The following is a 19613-nucleotide window of genomic DNA, read 5'->3' as shown; positions in this document are numbered from 1 at the left end:
CGATGTGGGGAAATTGCAGAAAAATAGATTGAAAAACGAGAAAATGTACTGCTTTACGTGATGTTATGAGGCGGCATATCCCACTTTAACAAAAATGCATTTTAGTGGATTAGTTCATTTTCACACATCACTTCCAATAACTGGTCAATTTAAACAGATAGCATATACTCGTGCCAGAGGCGGATCCAGCAATTGGGCAACTTCGAATTTGCTCCATTTAAACCTGTGCTAATCAATCGATTCTTGCCGGAGCACCTCGCCCCTCCAAGAATCGATACATTTCCGTAGATTTAAATGGAGGAAATCCGGTGTTGCCAAATTGCTAAATCCGCCAATGACTCGTGCTCACGATGAGTCCATGCAGTTTCCAGTTAAATATGTAATTCATCAGATTTTCAACACCTGCATAATCTACATTGAGAAATGTGGGGAAAATTGTGATCATGAACAAGCAGATTCAGTTGGGATACGGGAATTTCTGAAGAATGTTTCGAACTCTGGAATTTTCTTTAAAACAACCAGAATTTAATCAGTTTAAGCATTATAAAGCGGTGAAGATGCATTGCAGTGGCGTGGCGTGAATAATCGATTATCGATATTACCCCGTTTGAAGCTATGGTAAAGAATCGATTATTAGGGTGTTTGTTGCGAACACCCTGTCTATCGATCTTTTTCCATAAGTTCAAATGGCAGATCAATCGATATATCGCAAAGCACGCCACGCCGCTGAATTCATTGACGTTCCTTTGGATCCAAGCGAACATTTTTATCTGCCCGTATCTCTGCGTAGAATGAAACCGGCTCAAAAATACTCTCAGGGAAAATCTAAATTCTTTTGGACCGAGAGAATCAGTTTAACTAAATTTTGAAATTGCGGGAACTGAAAATTGTGGCTAAGTTTAGAGACAACGTACGGTCCATCAATTCCCCTGTGCACATGAGTGCTTTTACGAATGAGCCAGAAATTGCAATTCCTAATTGCAAAATGTAGTCCATTTGGGCTGGAAATTCTTTACGGGAAATAACCATTCTCTGGACCTTCCCTCATTTTAGGGTATTCCCCTGCAGTCGTAGGTAGCCTCCGCATAGCCAAACTGTATTACTCGGCTGATGTTGTCTGAGACCCAACAAAAGCAATCCGAAATACACCCAAATCATAGACCAAAATTTTCAAAAAATATTCCGAAATGGAATTTTCCTTTCATAGAGTATTTATCTCTCGCTATTGTTGTTTGATTACGATCACATAATTTGCGACTATCAACTACAGTTGATCTGAGATTGTCGAGTAGCAAAAGTTTAAGTGAAATATAGCTGATGGAATTAATGCATTTGACCTCTGGTTGAGAACTGATAAAACGCTGCTGCTGAGAAATAGTAATCTGCATAATTGAATCATAACAATGTTCAAGTTTCGTAATTTTAGACTTTAAGTAACTAACCGTCTTGGCTGTGATGCAATGCCGAAAAGCTTCAACGAATAAAATAAATGAGTCACTGCAGCTTCGTGCCTTGATTATTCATCACTAGCGCTTTGGCTTTCTGACAACCCCATTCGCCAACGAGGGGCTTGTCTACGCGTGGATTGGTGATGGAAGTATAGCCATGCTATATTTTCTGACACGCGTAACACAAATCGATATCATCGATTGTAGTATAAAGAGAAGTTTTCTTCGGATGTAGTGCAAAAACATGATGCAATCGATGCCTGCTTTTACCTTTCGGACATAGTGCGAAAATATGATGCAATCCAAGGTAGATTTACACAGGTATGGACAGAACTTAACAACTGGCCTCTGATTGGCTCTCCAGCGGCCCCTTAACGTCAGCCATTTTGAATGTTTTGATTATTTTGATTTATTATGTTCGGTTTATCGTTTGTCAAAATTTTGTGGGATTTTTTGCACAATTTTGATAATGCGATATTAATTTTAACGTTTAAACGCACAAACGTTTGAATGTTAATTTGATTGTAATTTAATTAAAAAAACGGGCCCCTTAACCTACGTCACGTAGTCATGTGACACGTACTGAGGCTCATGGGAAATTGTCAACTTTTCCATACCTGTGTAAATCTACAGTGGGCGCCGCTTATTAGAAACGTGGTTAATAGAATCGGCCGCATAATGGAATCATTTCTCGCGGAACGGACCGGCAACATCCAATTCCATACGAAATCCGCCGCGTATTGTGTTCGCCGGCCGCATATTGTGATCGGGAATCCGGAGCCTTATCAGCACTTACCTGGTGTGAGAGCTTATTTTTGTTGACAGACACACCTAATCAGTGCCTTCCGCGCGGTTATTAGACTCGCATCGCGTCCGTACAGTTCAGTGTTTCCCCATTTTAAAGTTTTATTGCCGTTTTTAAAGTTTTATTTTTTGACTGAAGCTATGGAGGCGGACTCAAGGAAACGTCGAAGAGACTTAACCACGGCAGAAAAGAAACAAATTCTACAGGATTACGACAAACTTTTGAATAAAAATCAGCGGGATGCTGCGCAGAAGTTACAAATACCGCAGTCTACTTTGTGTAAACTCGTAAAGAATCGGTATGAAATCGAGAAGAAGCCGGTGGAAAAAAATGAAGGAAGTGCGCGTAAACGTGTGCGGCACGGTAAAAATGTGCAAGTTGAACAAGCATTAAAAGAGTGGTTTGTGCAAGTGCGCGAGAAAGATGCTCGTGTAAACGGTCCTATCATGCGCCAAAAAGCCGAGTCTTTAGCTAAAAGACTGGGAATAAAAGGTTTTGTCGCAACGGATGGTTGGTTTAATCGTTGGTTGAAGAGAGAAGGCATTGAGTTTAAAAAACCGCAACCAAATCATCGTGAGTAACTTCACTTTTTTTTTTTCGCTTTTTATAATCAGCCGTTTAATGTGATCAAAGTGGCCCGGCCCAAGTTGACCACAATAAGCGGCGCCCACTGTACCTCGATGCAATCGATGCCTGTTTTTACCTTTACCTTTCGGATGTAGTGCGAGAATATGATGCAATCGATGCCTGTTTTTACCTAAGGTTCTTAGTGTGACGCCGAGTGCATTCGACTATCCACAGACAAAGATGTTCCGACGAAGAATCCAGGTAGTGGCATTGACGTCACTACTGGAACAGTACTGCCGTGCTAAGGAAGAACGCCGTATGAGCCTTCAGACATTGCCGAGTTTCCTTCGGTATAAACAGAATTTACTGGGCAATTTGTGAATCCCCCCCCCCCCCCCAAGATTTTCAGACAATTTTGGACGCAATTCAATCGAAAATAACTAAAAATTTCAGGGAAAAATAAGCATGAATGTCGTCAAAAAATATGTTTCATTAAGGGAAATTTGGCACCTCTTGAATGTTTACACGGCATTTCTCCTTAGCCCGGCGGAGTAGGTCTGACTCATTGTCAGCCCTGCGTCAAATTGCGGCTGTCGAGATATTCGACATAAATCGGTTTACTTCCATTGAAAGTATATTAGAGAACGTAAGGGGTTCTTCATAAAATACATGACTCTAATCAGCGTTCTTCCTAAAAAATGAGTGAGTTCACGCAAAAACTAATCGTAAGTGGAATAAGTGTTTTACAAATGACGGGTCATAACAATTATTGTAATAATAAATAACATAGAATTTGCAGGTGTCTTAAATTTTGTGAATTTCATCTTTAAAATGACACTGCTAGAAAAACTGCGTTCGAGGATATCCTTGGTTTCTAAATTGGCCAATTATTGGAGAAAATATAATGAAATAATCTAATCCGCTAAAATACATAGGTTTAAGCGGGAAATGCCGCCAGATGACGTCACAAGGCGGTGCATTTTCTCACTTTTAAACCTATTTGTATACTATTTCTCATATCAGAAAACAATTATAAAAAAATACTTTGAAATCAGCTCTTCAGGCACTTTCAGATGAAGCAATAAAAAAACTGCATGCGAAATCTCCATTTTTGGATAATTTTACGTCATAGGTTGGCTGCCTTTTGCGCCCTAAAGGCTCCATAACATGCCCTCCAACATTACAGACGTGTTCGTAATCTCTCTATACAGTAACTCTTTTCAGAATCAATCTATCTAAAGATCTCACAATCAGCGGCAAGATCGAGCACCGAAAAGCTCAAAGTGGAAAGTTGGAACAAACCACGCACGAGGCGCGGAGTCGGCGACCGGCCGGCTCTGTCGGTCGAAGTCGTCGAACGACCCGGATCGCGAGCCGGGCCGGCCGGCCAGCCTCGAACTCGTCGTCGCTGGATTCGGCGGCCGTTATCAGCGGCAATTAGCAGAGTCCGAAAACAATCCTCGCCTTGTTTTCTTCCTTCCGATCCGAACCGATTCCGATCGGCCGAGTACGTGCGGGCCTTGGCGTTTCGAGTCTCATTCATTTCGGATCCGTACAGATGACACTCGGCGAGTCACCGCGAGGAACAGTCATCGGGCCTTGTTTTGCTGTTTTCCCATTATCGCGCCATGCCGATTAATCCGCCGCGGATTGCATCAGCCGAACGAGCGAGCGAGAGAGAGAGCCAACGTGCAAAAACAAGCCCAGCGCTTGAAAACAAGCGTCAGAGGAACCTATGACGTCGTCGAGCGCCGAGCCAAAGGCCTACGCCCGGCGAGCGCACGCTGAAAAAAAAGTCCCAGTGGCTTTTCCTTAAAATGTTTCACGCTTCACTGCGAGCTGTGATCGCATTGTTGCCGAATAGACTATTGGTGAATTTCAGCGAAAAAATTCGGTCCGACTGAGAGGAGGGTGGCGAAATTTCATGAAATATCAAATAATGAAACTTCTCTTGAAATATTTCTGGAAATTTCAGAAATTGATAATTGTGAATTGGGTGCCAAAGATCAAGGTTGCTTGCATCTAAGTGCAAGTCGCATGCCTAGCCCCTAAAAAAAAATTAAAATAAAATGTCGGAAATAACTTTTGGCTCGTGAAATTTTTCTCCGGAAAATTTTCACGGAAATTTCCAACGTTCCACGTTCCGTGCTATCTTGTCTGAGAGTGCTTCAGGACCTCGCATTTACAGTCATTTTCAAAAAAAAAAGTTCCGATATGGGATGATGCAGAATTAGTGTGAAGAGAAGTGAAAAAAAAGTGACGTCATTTCGAGCCTAATCCACACGATCAAAGTATGCTACCAATACATAAATCAAGCTCCGGAGCTGAGGTTGGTTCAAGACATCGAGTAAGCCACGATCAAAGTATGCTACCAATACATAAATCAAGCTCCGGTGCTGAGGTTGGTTCAAGACATCGAGTAAGCCAATCAAAACACCTATAAACTTGAGATATTGAAAGCACGGTTTGATGGAGGGGTCCTGGCCAGGGTGACAAGTGTTCCTGGATTTCAAAATTCTATGACTTTTCAGCGTTTTGAAACAGACATTTCCTGACTTTTCAAGGGTATGAACATAGGTGATCCTTACATTTCAACGTTTTTTGAGGCACGATTTTCATGAAATACTTGAAGCGCGGAATCTTGAAACTGAAAAAGTGAAAAAGTAGGATTTTTTGGCCGGAATGTGAATTCCAAGATTCCGCACGTGGTTGCCTATCTTTTAACACGTAAGAGCAAAATAGCGTAAAGCTCTCCTCAGCCCCCTCCCTCCTAGAGCGTTACGTATTTTATTTCTAGGACGTAACGGTGGGGTCACTCCGTGGCGTCGACAGACATTTTCATAGGGAGGGGAGTAGGAAATTTAAAACATTCAATTTTACACAGGGATTCTCAAGGATAACTAATGATTCAAAATCGCGAAAAATTACTTTTCAAGAAGGAAACAACAAGGAGGATTGAGGGGGAGGGGGGATGTCAAGAGCTCAGATTTTTGGACCCAGAGCTCCCACGCCTTACCCTAATAGAGTTCTTATAAATGGATTGCATTTTGCAAAAAGGAACCAGGAGCATTGCAATGTTGCTAAAATTGTGCAACTTCTTTTGTCTTGGAGGAAAAACCTGATTATCCATTAACACTTTCTATTTTACTCGCTGAAAACTGTAAATTTAAAACAAAAATTATCACGTAAATTTCATATTTTATCATGGTTTCAGTAATTTTATTGCAAAGAGTGAAGTTGCACGATCTCAGCACCACTGCAATGCTTCTGGTTCCTTTTTGCAAAATGCAATCCAAATGCAAGTTAAGCGGTTAGATGCAAGTTGGATTGCATTTTGCAAAAAGGAAGCAAGAGCATTGCAATGTTGCTGAGATTGTGCAACTTCATCCATTGCATTACAACTATTGAAACCCTGAAAAAATATGAAATTTACATGGTAATTTTCGTCCTAAATTTACAGTTTTTAGCGATTAAAATAGAAACTGTTCATTATAATCAAGGTTTTCTTCCAAGACAAAAGAAGCTGCACAATCTTAGCAACATTGCAATGCTCCTGGCTCCTTTTTGCAAAATGCAATCCAGTTGAGGCTCATCGTTTCAGCCTTGACTTAATGGATCATCAGAAAAAATCACCGCTTGAAATCAAAACAACAAAGAAACAAACAGACAATAAAAAACACCTCTTGTTTACCATCTGTAATATAATAATGCGCAGAGCGGCAACCGCGCCTGGATTTTTAATTATTCCGAATACACATCTTCCTCCGACGTCGAGCGACTTTTTTTAATCCGGGCCAAGATGCGGGGCCTTTGTCGTTACATTACTTATTTAACATCATTTACAATCGCGACCACGTCATGACGTCACGTCACATCATCTCTGCGTACGTCATCGCCGACGTTACCCCGAGAACCACTCTCTATATTCGGCATCGCGCGGCAAACAAACGTTCCGATTCGTGACGTCACTTGACCTCTCCGCTTTGCACTCTTGATACGAACCGAGGGCACTGACATTACTCCGCCGTGCTGAGGAAAAACGCCGTATCAACACTCGATAGTTGCCAAATTTCCTTCGATAAAATATATATTTTTGAGGAAAGTTATGAATATTTTTCGATAAAACTTACAGGAACTTTAGGTAAAATTGCGAGCAAAATTATCTGCAAAATAGGAAAGAGAATATTCGTAAGTTTACCAGGAAATTCGTGTTTCATCGATTGAAATTTGGCAACGCCTGGGGGTTCATACTGGGTTCTTCCTTAGCACGGCAGTATTCCCCGGGGCGAAAATAGATCGATCGATGTGACGGCGAGTGCAATTTTGATAGCTGGCGATAAAAAATTACGCGTCCTTAGACGTTACGTGGGAAAGTGATGGTCCGCGGGGAAATATTTATCAGCAGCGTGGATGAATCGATCGATCCGTCATATTTTAAACCTATAAAAAGGATCGATTATCAAGGTGTACCTTACTGATCGATTCGTTATCATAGCTTCAAATTGGAAAATCGATAGTCGATGATTCACACTTGGCCGCTGATAATTCGTGACCTACCGTAAAACGGTGGAGCTTATCGAGGGGTTATCGACTCCGTCCGCTTATCGCCACTCGTCGCGAGCGTCACTGAAGAGATAGATGAAGATAGGGGTGCAAAAAAGTTTCAGGTGTCACTTGCACTCTCGTTTCGCGATGAGTTAGATTGCGCAATTCTCCGAGACTTTACCTCATCCGGTCTGTTCCGGCATTATTTCTCGGTCTGGGAATTTCGTGGCTGCGAGGGGTTGTCCGTAAAATACGTAACGTTCCGTAGGGAGCAGTAGTCGAAGGTGGGCGGATCCAGAGACTTCGAACGAGGTGTAGAGGGGGCGGAAGGGGGGTCTAAAGGGCTTCCACAAGACAATTTTCGAATTTTTGAAGCATCTAATCTGCAATAAGGGTTAATTTCGGTCCTTAAGAACTATCTTTACATTGGGTCCATGAGTAAAAACTAACTATTCATAATTTCATCTGACTCGTCCGGAGCTTGAAGCCATGTTGAATGCAGTGGCGTAGCGTGCTTTGCGATACATCGATTGATCTGCCGTTCAATTATAAGGAAAATGATCGATAGACAGGGTGTTTGCAACGAACACCGTAATAATCAATTCTTTACCATAGCTTCAAATGGGGGAAAATCGATTATCGATCATTCACGCCGCGCCACTGGTTGAATTCCGCGTTTCTCTAGCTTGATTCTCGCGAAAACCATTAAAGTAAATCGTTCAAAACAGGGATGAACGAAATTTGGCGGGAGAGAGGCTAGACTCGGCCAGTTTCAGAGCCAGGCGGTTCAGGCTTCACGTAGGCGTTAAGCCGGGCTAGTCATCCTTTTATCTTCGGAAAACAAACTCGTCAAAATGGAAAAATGGATTATTTTCAGCGCGGGATCCTTTCGCCCTCTCCCGACATTATTGTGATTTGAGTTCTACGCCCCCCCCCCCCCCCCGCGTGCTTGACGGACCCCGAGGCCCTGTAGTGCAATCTTGGATATTGCTTGTTTTGCTTCTGCCGCCGCGGCCTGGCTTCCCTTCGCGCCCCCAGGGACGGGGAGGAGTCCTTTTCCTCGATTTTCTATTTCGTCCCGTCAGCTTATACCAAAAGCCTCCGACCCCCCCCCCCCCCCCGGGTGTCATCCCTCCACCGTGGTTCGGTTTCATATACTTCGTCGCCTTTTTTTCGCCACGTGTGAGGAATTGAATCGAGTTCGGCTAAAAAGAGGCAACTTTTTTACGGGTTGTTCCAGGAAGGACCATTGAATCGGCTCGAAGGAAAACAGCTGATGTGCGTTTTTTCTGACTTGTCAGTTTATGAAACTTCTGTTGGTTAGGTGCAGCCACGAGAGTGGTGTAAAGACTCATGCTGGGATAAATGTAACCCTGAAACGGGTTTCTGGTAAATTAAAAAGAATTTTAGAGGAGCAAAAGGTAAAATGCTTTGGTTAGTTTTTAAATTTGTTTCACACATTCAGGGCCGGATTAAGGGGGTGGCGCCATGGGTCGCGGTCCATGGCGGCAAAATTAGGGGGCGGCAAATTTTGCACTTTTTTTAAATGCAGGTACAAAAAAATCGGATTCAGAAAAAAATTACGAACAAGAAAAGGTGACAAAATCTCTCATTTCCCGAGAGTCCATTAATATCTAATTTTGTCGTATTTCGGTAATACAAAAGACTGCGCACCCTTACATAGTTGAGTTAAGAGAGAAACTAAACACGTAATTTGGCCTGGAGCGGCACGGCGCGGCGCGGCGCAAAGAGAAATGATGACGAGGATTTGAGATGTTAAGGAGAAGCCCTCGACGCGGCATTCGGCATGTAACACATATTAGCGCCTACGAGACTGCATGAATACTTCACGCATTGCGTCAAACACAGTACGGTCAACAGCGGTCGGCGCGGCGCCGCGGCGTGAAACGCACAGTGCCTCCAAGACTACATGAATTTTTCACGCATTGCGCCAAACACAGTGTGGCCAGCGTGGCACGGCGGCGGAAGTTAAAATTATTAAACCGCATTTATGTTTGTTCATTCTTAATTTTTTAGTTCATTTCTTACAAATGTAAGGCCTTGTCCCCACAGAGATAGGTTTACGGAACTGAACTTTCGCGTGAAGTTCCGTGAACTTTTGCTGGTGGTGTTGACAGGGCTTACGCAAAAAATGTGTCCAACACGAGTGAACGCGTTTTATGTACCCTTCTCCCTCCGGCACGTTCACTTGATGGTTTTTATTGATGTGTCAAAATGAATGAGAAGAGGGCGGCAAAATACAGGCGGCCCATGGGCGGCAAGTAGGTAAATCCGGTCATGCACACATTGTTGAAAATGGGGTTTTCACGGTACTCGAAAGCTTCAGGCTAACGAACAAGCGTCGATGGCCGAGGTGTAAAACCACGCATCTCCATTGCAGTGTTTCAAAATTTTCGCTCCTATTTTATTTTTTCAGGCAGAAACAAGCCAACTGTACAGCTTGTAATTCATAAAGAATATATTCTACTTACAGGGTGGACAAATCAAGCAGGTTTTCAAGATATTACGTTGAATAATTTTCAAATAATAAATGAAGTATGACAAGAAGTCTGCCGTGCTAAGGAGAAATGCCGTATGAACCCTCAGGCGTTGCCAAATTTCCTTTGATAAAACAAGAGTCCCCTGGTAAACTTATGAATATTTTTCTTCCAATTTTCCAGATAATTTTGTTCGTAATATCACCCAAAGTTCCTGAATTTTTCAAGGTAAAATATTCACCATTTTCCTCAAAAATAAACATTTTATCGAAGGAAATTTGGCAACTCTTGAATGTTCATACGGCGTTCTTCCTTGGCACGGCAGAAGTCTGCAACGTCGCGAACGGAGATACTTGGTTTCGCTCTTGGGCCATCGACATATTTTTGGGGATCGTTTTTCACATTTTATGAGCTCTTTTTTCCGCGTCAAATGGGCTATAGCTCCTGTTTCCATTTTCTACCAGGCAGTCCAGACTACAATCTAAGCACACAGAGAGATGAGAGGGCAGGGCGCAAAAAATTGCGAGTACCATGAAACTCGCGAAACCACGAAAACACGCTGAGAAGTAAAAAAAGCCGGGGAAAAAAATAGAAGGCGGCACTGCTGTGCTAAGGAAGAACGCCGTATGAGCATTCGGGAGTTGCCAAATTTCTGTCGATAAAATTTTCATTTTTGAGGAAAGTTATGAATATTTTTCTTTGAAATTTTCAGGAACTTGAGGTAAAATTACGAGCATACTTGAAAAATTGGAAGGCAAAAATTCATAAATGTACCAGGAAATTTGTGTTTCACTGGATAAAATTTGGCAACGCCTAAAGGTTCATACGGCGTTTTTCCTTAGCACGGCAGTGCAGCCCTTGATAGAAAGTTCCCACGGACACGCTGTCTCAAAAGGTTCATCAAAATATGGAGCCCAAATATGGGGTTCATTAAAGAGGACATGGATGTGCTCAAATTTTACTGGACAGGGTAAAAAAAAGGAAAGAAAGAAAGAGAGGAAGAAAGAAAAAGATCGACAAGCATAATAAGCTTCCTCCTCAAAATTTCGCACAGAATACGACTGACGAATTGAAAATTTCCGAATTATATCCATGGGTGAGAAAAATCATTGTTCGTCAATCCGAACTTCCCATCTGTCCAGGGGGGAGGGGCGAAATCCACTTAAGTCATTTCCGGAATCGTCACTGTATTTGCGGAAGTTTGAATTGCCCGATTTTAATTTATACTGAAACGGAATTTTCCTGTTAATGAGTTGATTTGAAGCGGTCAATGCTATAGGGGCTCTGCATTGCATTGCTGTCAAGTTGTATTTCACAGTAAATTTAGTTTTGCATTGCCAAAATTTCAGGGGATTTTCAAAACTACAGAGAAATTAGAAAGGAAAACTAGAACAGTTTGTACCTTTACTAGTGCCCCTTCTCTACGGCTATTGCGTTCCTAAGCCCCATATGGTGCCGTGTAAACCATTAGGTACCCAAGGAAAATGGCGGAGCCCATCAGAAATGCACCCTTCAGTCATCAATCCTCTGACAAAGGAATATCTCGATTTACACGAGAACCCTGTTTTCTGGGGCTTGTGTGGAAATATAGATACACCCTTACATCAGAGGATCGACGCAGTGTCCATGTCACAGGCAAATAGTGAAACGCAGTAGTGTATTTTCTCCGGAAAAACACTAAAAACAGACATTTAGTTAAACGCCTACAGCCTAGACAAAAGAGTCCAAAATTTACACTAGGATTGAAATTTTAAACAATTTCCGAATTTTTGACAAAATTAATCATTCCTCAAGTAAGAAAGAATTCTCTGTAAAAATGTGCACACTGGAAAAAAAAACATTGGATCTTGAGTCCAGACTCTTAAAAACATCGATAAGAAAGAATACTCTTGATTCAATCGGATTCTTGCTTAAATCAGGAACCAAGCCTCTTAATTTGAGCGGATTTCCTTTTGATTTAAGCAAAAATCTGATTGAATCAAGAGTATTCTTTCTCGTCAATGTTTTCAAGAGTCTGGACCCTAGATCCAATGTGTTTTTTATTCCAGTGCATCATACGACAGTATTTTAAAAGATTTTTGACTCCGGAACGAACGTCTATCTTGAAAGCAGCAAGTCATAGAACAAAGAATTTCTATGATTTTTTCTATTAAGTAAATGAAAAGCATTTGAAGAGGAAGGAACAGTAGAGCTCGTGCTGAGTTATTTTTCCCAAAACATTGAAAACTCGTGGGCTCTTCGCCTCAAAATCACAAAATTTCGTGACCTGTCCAAATTTGACGATGCCTAAACATTTGATAAAATGCCTGATTTGACTGATTGCCTGCGGGCATCCATACTGCCATGCTAAGGAAAAACGACGTATAAACATTCGAGAGTAGCCAAATTTCCTCTGAACAAATGTTTAATTTTGCGGAACGTTATGAGTATTTTTCCTTGAAATTTTCAGGCACTTCGGGTGAAATTGCGAAAAAAATTATCTGAAAAAGTCGAAGGAAGATATTCATAAGTTTACCCGGAAATTCTTGTTACATCAACGGGAATTTGGCAACGCCTGATGGTTCATACGGCGTTTTTCCTTAGCACGGCAGCATACTCTCAAGGTAAATTGAAAATCCAACGATTAGAAATGATCCAATAACCAATCCGCTGGCTCCTTCGAACTAGGACTTCCCTGTGCCGGCGTTTCGGGGGTGCACGCACGGAAATCGTGACTCCCTTTTTTTTCCGCGGCGCGGAGTCTTTTGCGGGCTTGTTCTTCTTACTCGCGTTCACTTGACGCGGCATTTACATCTTTCGCCGTTCAATTAGGTGAGTCATGCTCCTCATCTCGATTGAAAGAAAAACCGGTCCTGCTCTCCGATATCCTGTTTTCGTTTCTTCGATTTTTTTTCGGCGGCTCCGAGGAACAACAATAAAATGAGAAACAAACGCACGCGTCAAGTGTTGACGACAGTCCTGGATAACTTTTTTCCCCGCCTCTTCCGACTGTGCTCCCGCGCTAAGGAAAAACGCCGTATGAACGTTCGAGAGTTGCCAAATTTCCGTTGATTAAATATGTATTTTTGACAACAATCATGCATATTTTTCCTCGAAATTTTCAGATATTTTAGATTAAATTGCGTACAATATTGTTCGAAAATTATGGGAAAAAAAATATCCACAATTTTTCCAGTAAATTCGGTTTCCATCGGAGGAAACTTGGCAACGCCTGAGGGCTCATACGGCGTTCTTCCTTAGCACGGCAGTGTAGCCTTGATGCGGGAAACACTTCGCGGGAGGAATTAAAATCCGCCAAAAAAAACTCGTTTCGGCCAGCTCCATTGAGTTCTGCGCAAACACCCGAGATAAACACTTTTACTGCCGTGCCGAGGAAAAACGCCGTAAGAGCTTTCAGACGTTGCCAAACCTTCTTCGAAAAATCACGAATTTTCGATAAAAATTTGTAAGCACTTGTCCATCGAATTTATAGAGAATTTATTTCGTAATTTAACTTGAGGTGTCCGAAAATTGTATTGAATAGTGTTCTTAACTTTCCTGGAAAATAATTATTTTTAAGAGTAAATTTGGCAACATTCGAATTGTTTTACGACGTTTTTCCTTGGAACGGCAGTTTACTTGCACGTTCGCTGACTTATCTACGCCCGACACCTGAGATCGACTTTTTCTTCTTCTGCGAACGGGTGAGAGAGAATCACAAGTGCCAGATTATGTGGCGGCAATCCAAATACGAGAATAATCATAATCCAATAAGATAGTAAGTATTAATAGTTAATACACTGATTCCGTTTGACTCGATTCCTTTAGTTTCTTTCTCAGGTGCACAAGAGAAGTGAACGATAAGTATCCTGGGTCTTTGTCACGGAAAAAGTGAGATGGTTAGAACGAGCAGATTTAACCGGAGTCGGCCTAAATGCAATGCACGCTGCATAATTTTCCGTCACTTTCCTCTTGGAAAACAACGAGCTGAGTAGAGCCAGTGTCCTGCCTTGAAAATGTATGAATTCATTCTACAAAATCCGGGAAAAATTAGTAGAGGGTTCGAGCACGGGAGCAGAAAGTTCCAAAACGTCGACGACTTGCCTCACGGCATAATTTTGAACGTTATATACCTAACTACATGACCAGGAGGGTGTCTCCTACCTAAAGCAGGCTGCCCAAAAATCTGTGCTTTCACAGTACTTTTTCAGCACCTCCATTTGACGGAATTAGAAATTCTCGCTCGATGAGAGATCAAAATGACGTGGACACAAAATTTCATTGTTGACTTGAAGAATAACTGACTCGGCAATCGCGATTTCGCAAGCAAATACTACTCGAAGAATCAACGCGCGGGGGATTGCTTTCTTTCCGAGCTTTAATAAAAGACACGCGTGGTGCGTGGTATGAGGGAAGAAATTGCGGACCTTCTTGCGGAATTTACGCACTTTACCAGTACTTCCGGGCCACCCTTAACAAATCAATCAGTACTGTTTCCGGACTTCCCGGAAATTCCGGATGAGTAGACCAGTGTTCGAAACTCACCTTTGAGTTCTAGGAGCCATTAGGCGCATCAAGCCCGATTTTTAGGCGCCATTGAGGATTTTGTAGGGGCCAAATTGACTTTTTGCCTACAGATTATGGCGCAATTAGTGAAAAGTTAGACACAAGATGTTTTCGTACCAGAACTAGTAAGTAGCTGTAACTTGGGGAAGACAAAAGCACAAATGATGAAATCGTGAAGAATAAAAAAAGCTTTCACTTGTGGTGCTGACAATGTCGAATAATCACCTAATAAGAAAATTCAGATTTCTAGGGGCCACGTTGGCGCAGAGCCTTCATTTTTTAGGCGCCAAGGCCGATTTTTTAGGCGCATTCGGCGTGTTGGCGCCTGTGAGTTTCGAACACTGTACTCACCCTGGACCCTGCATGTAGTAAGTCTATCACTTACCCCCTTCCCCTTCGTCGATTACAACCACCCGCATCAACCAATAGGATCGCTCGATTTTCTCTTTGTCTTCTTCATCTAACGCTTTGTCTATCAATTTCAACGATCAGCCCGCTGTTGAGTGCGTTTCGAGGCGTTCGATTTCCAAGTCATGCCATGCCGGCCGGCCGGCCGCCGGTCGGACCGTACACCGCACCGTACCGGGGTCGTTTGTCGCGCGGTGCGGAGCGGGGGGGGGGGGGGGTTTAGAGCGAGAGCGGCGGCGGCGGCAATTCGGCTGCTTTGGGGCTTTTGCAATTCACAATATTTGAGTGGCGGCGAGGTGAATGTGCTGTTTCGCAACTGGTGAGAACTATTAGTTGCATCATGGCAGCAAGACGTTGCCGTTTGCCAGCGCGCAACCCTGCCCTCGCTGCCCTCCGCCGCGCGCCGCGCTCGCCACCGCGCGCTGCCTCGTCCGAGATTCAGTTTTTTGACCCCGCATCCCGAACACCGTGCCCACCCGACTCGCCGCCGGCCGCCGAAGGGACCCGGGCGAAAAGATAGAGATAAAGATAGCGATATGGATAGGAAAAAAATCAGAACAAGTATAGCCGAAGTCAGGGTGCGGTATACAATGGGAGAATGATATGAAAAGTTGAAAATTTCCGTGAATATTTCTGGAAATTTCAATTTTCAGATAGGAAAAATCATATTTGAGACATATTTCTCAGGGGCTAGATAGCAGGATTGCAGGGTGTCTATTATACCAGGCTGGCAAAAATCAGTACTTTTACAGTGCATTCCCAAAAAGTTCAGTACCTCCTCAACAGAAAAATTCAGTACTTTTTTAGAACCTTCAACTGACTAAATTCGAAAAATTTAAAAAATTTGATTTTGCTTTAATTGCCACAAACATGCGAAAAATTCCGGACTTTCTTGCAAAGTTTCCGCACTTTTTCGGTACTTCCGGACCGCCCTTGAAAAATCAGCACTATTTCCGGAAAATCCAGACTTGTAGACGCCCTGGATTGCCATGATTTCTTTATCTTCAAATTCCCGGACTTTCCCTGCCAATTCAGTGTTTCCCTGACTCCAAAATTTCCTAATTCCCTGATTTTCCCTGGCCCTCTTCCCCTGACTTTTTCGGGTTTTCCGAATTCCTCCTGACTGTTGCCGTTCTGTTCAATGAATCATCTCTTGATTTGTTTTAGCTCGAAAATGAATAACCAAGCGCAGGGCCGGATTCACCTACTTGCCGCCTGTATTTTGCCGCCCCCTTCTGAACGTGCCAGCGGGGGAGGGGTGCATAAGATGCATTTACTCGTGTTGAACACATTTTTTGGGAAAGCCCTGTCAACACCACCAGCAAAAGTTCACGGAACTTTGTGCGAAAGTTAAGTTTCGTAAACCTATCTCTGTGTTGACAAGGCCTTCCATGTTTGGCGCAAAGCGTGAAGTATTCAGACAGTCTTGTAGGCGCTATGCGTTTCACGCCGACCGCTGCTGAACGCACTGTGTTGGACGCAATGCGTGAAGTATTCACACAGTCTTGTAGGCGCTATGCGTTTCACGCTGACCGCAATGACCGCACTGTGTTTGATGCAATGCGGGAAGTATTCACGCAGTCTTGTAGGCGCTATCCGTTTCACGCTGACCGCAATGACCGTACTGTGTTTGATGCAATGCGAGAAGTATTCGTGCAGTCTTGAAGGCGCTAATATGTGTTACATACCGATCGTCGCGCCGAGGGCTTCTCCTTTTCATCTCAAATCCTCGTTATCATTTCTCTCTGAGTCCAAATTGTTCCAGGCCAAATTGCGTGATTGGTTTCTCTCTTAACCCGACTAATTGAAGGTACTGTCCCTGTATCACTAAGGGACGACAAAATTAGAAATTACTGTACTGTCAGTAAATGAGAGATTTTGTCGCCTCTTCTCATTTGTAATTTTTTTGTCTAAATCTGATTTTTTTTATACCTACACTTGGAAAGATTGCAAATTTTTGCCGCCCCTTAGATTTGCCGCCGTGGGCCGCGGCCCATGTGGCCACCCCCTTAATCAGGCCCTGACCAAGCGAGACTTTAAAATTTAAAAGCAGAAAAATAAGGGAAAATCCTGGATGAGGCGCGTGTAGTAGTTGATACAAATAAGTTCTTCATTTGCGATGAAAGCGAGAGGGGAGTAGGTTTATCGTCATTCGGCTGACGAAAAGACGTTACTAAATATTGAGATGAGCCCGGAAAAGCACTAAATTGTACGGGCGATAGGGTTCATTGCTGAGTGCAGTTACGCCCTTACGTCAAGAGGACGACGATATGCACACTGCATGGCTTCTCATGGGCGGGTCGCAACTTTATCCTCTTCCATACGTGTAAATATGGTCGCCTCAGAAATAATAGCGCCTAGATATGTGAACTTTTAGCCAACGCTACTTAGCGCCAAACAAAGCTCTCTGAGCTGGGAAACGGACAACTTTTAGTTGTATCTTAACAAATAAGTATAGACAGCTGATTAACTCGGAGAGCTCTGAATTTCCGCCTTCGGGAAGTTATTAAAGGGGGGGGGGGCGGATGGAGGGACCTTCTATGATTTAGAGTTGACTCTCGACAAGAAGAAGTAGAATTACCGATCTATTCGGTAATCTAATACCAAAGACTTCGGTAATGGGTCAGTTGCGCTGGTCACAGAATCGCGTTTTGTCGCTTGATTCCAGTAGATTAGTTAAAAATAATAGGCTCCGTCTAATCCGCAACTCTCTACGTCCAAAGTCCAAAATTAACCGAGATGTCGTCCTTTGAAAAGTCGGGTTTTTGGCGTCATCCACCGTGACACTCTTGGCTTCTTCCACCTATTGATTTCATCCGAGTTCCACATTGAGTACGCAGGGCAGAAGAAACCAAGGGTGTCACTACCGCGGTGGATGACGTCATAAACCGAATTTTTCAAAACGCGATATCTCGGTTAATAATGAACGCTTATTATTTTTAGCTGGTCTATAAGGATCAACCATCAAAACACGATTCTGTGACCAGCGCAACTGACCGATCTTCACCAAATAGTTCGGTTTCCATAACTGAATTTAGGTTCAGCAGACCGAACTTTCGGTTATGCAAACCGAACTATTCCGTGTTGTATGAACCGAACTATTCCGTGTTGTATGAACCGAACTATTCCGTGTTGTATGAACCGAACTATTCCGTGTTCTATGAACCGAACTATTCCGTGTTTTACAAACCGAACTATTCCCTGTTCTATGAACCGAACTATTCCGTGTTCTATGAACCGGGCTTCGGTGCGTACAACCGATTTTTTTTTCAATGTGTCTTTCTCGAAGACTGCTCTCGTCTCGGCTTTGTACTTCTGTCATCGTCGAAGTTGCAGTCGCCCAGGCCGAAATCGGAGAGCCGAAGCGGGTACGACTGAGAGCCTCGATGAGGGGGGAGGGGGGCGTAAAGAGGGGGGGGGGGCATAAAGCACTCATCAAGTATCGGCGAACAATATGAGGAGGCATCGGGCACCGGGCCGTGGCCGCAAATTTATAGCGGAGGCTTGGCCCCGCGGCCTGGCCCCACCGACGGCCATGTTGCCGAGCGCCTCACCATCGAACGTAAAAACAACGATGGACGTTGCCGTTCGGTGCATCGACTGCATGCTGGGTTAAGCCCTGGATAGACGATCAAATTCCGAACCAATTCCGATCAAAGTAGACATGCAGATGACTGATAGTCACCATCTACCATCAAATTTTGACGGACCGCACTATTTTGTTCAAAGTAAGATCAGAACAAAGTGCCACCATTCATCATTTCCTGCCACAGGAAACATTTCTGCCAAGTTTTCATTTTAAAATTAAGCAAATTAATGAGTTTAAAACTGATGACTCCCGACACTTTGATGCTACTTTGATCGGAATTGGTTCGAGAATTTGATCGTCTATCCAGGGCTTTACCGGGGCGGGGAGAACAGTGAGAGCAAAGGAATAAGATGAGTATGGACGTGGCAAGGCCTTAATACACGATCAAATTCCTAAACCAATGGCAGGGTTGCCGCCAAATCTAGAAAGTGGAATTCCCTGATATTTCCCTGATACATTTTGGTGAAATTCCCTGACGATTGAAGGTAAGCCAGATGGTCAAAAAGACAAAATTAGACATAATTTTCGGACGTCAAACCCATTCTGAAGAGCAAATAAAGGTTCTTATCAATTTTCCCTGACATTTTCGTCATTTACCCTGACATTTCCAGGTTTTCCCGGTATTCCCTGATTATGGCAAGTCTGCAATGGGTCAAAACTATCAATTTGGTGATAATTTCGTTACATTTCATATTGTACGGGATGCTCATTGGAGGGAATTCTACGACGAAACCAATGGAATTACTTCTAAAATCTCTGCGTTTTGTATTAACATAGACACAAGCTTTTCCGACTTTTCCCATATTGACTCGCTCCGCATAACGTCGCGACGTCAGTAGCCGACTCGCGCTCCTCTGGAGCACGCGCAATAGTAGTTTTGGTTTTTTGCACAAAATCATCAACGAAATTGAATCGATTGTTTGCACGCAACTTTGCCGCCGAATCGATTTCTTTCGAATTTTCGGTTTTGTAAGAATAAAAATTTTACACCTGAATAATTAAGGAAGCAGTAAACCTACATCATTCTACAAGAAGCCATCGACATACCTTCAATTCAAGGGACATGAAACTCAACGCTTGGTGAGGCGAGAATTGAAGAAAACCGAACGGAACAATTCTTTTCCTGACAGTCGACTTTCTTAGAGCGATTTCCTTCATAATCGATTGTTTCCTTTATTTTTATGCGATTAATCGATTTTTTGGACAAA

The 19613-nt window shown here is 43.1% G+C and overlaps 1 protein-coding gene across 1 annotated transcript in view; it reads right to left on the bottom strand.

Annotated features, from left to right (window-relative positions):
- Positions 1-19613, bottom strand: part of LOC109038499 (protein charybde) — a 177815-nt gene that overhangs the window by 27318 nt on the left and 130884 nt on the right. The gene's annotated exons all lie outside the window — the stretch shown is intronic.

This window comes from Bemisia tabaci, chromosome 6 (assembly GCF_918797505.1).
Source record: "Bemisia tabaci chromosome 6, PGI_BMITA_v3".
Classification (NCBI taxonomy): Eukaryota; Metazoa; Arthropoda; class Insecta; order Hemiptera; family Aleyrodidae; genus Bemisia; species Bemisia tabaci.
This window is presented reverse-complemented; position numbering and strand designations above follow the sequence as displayed.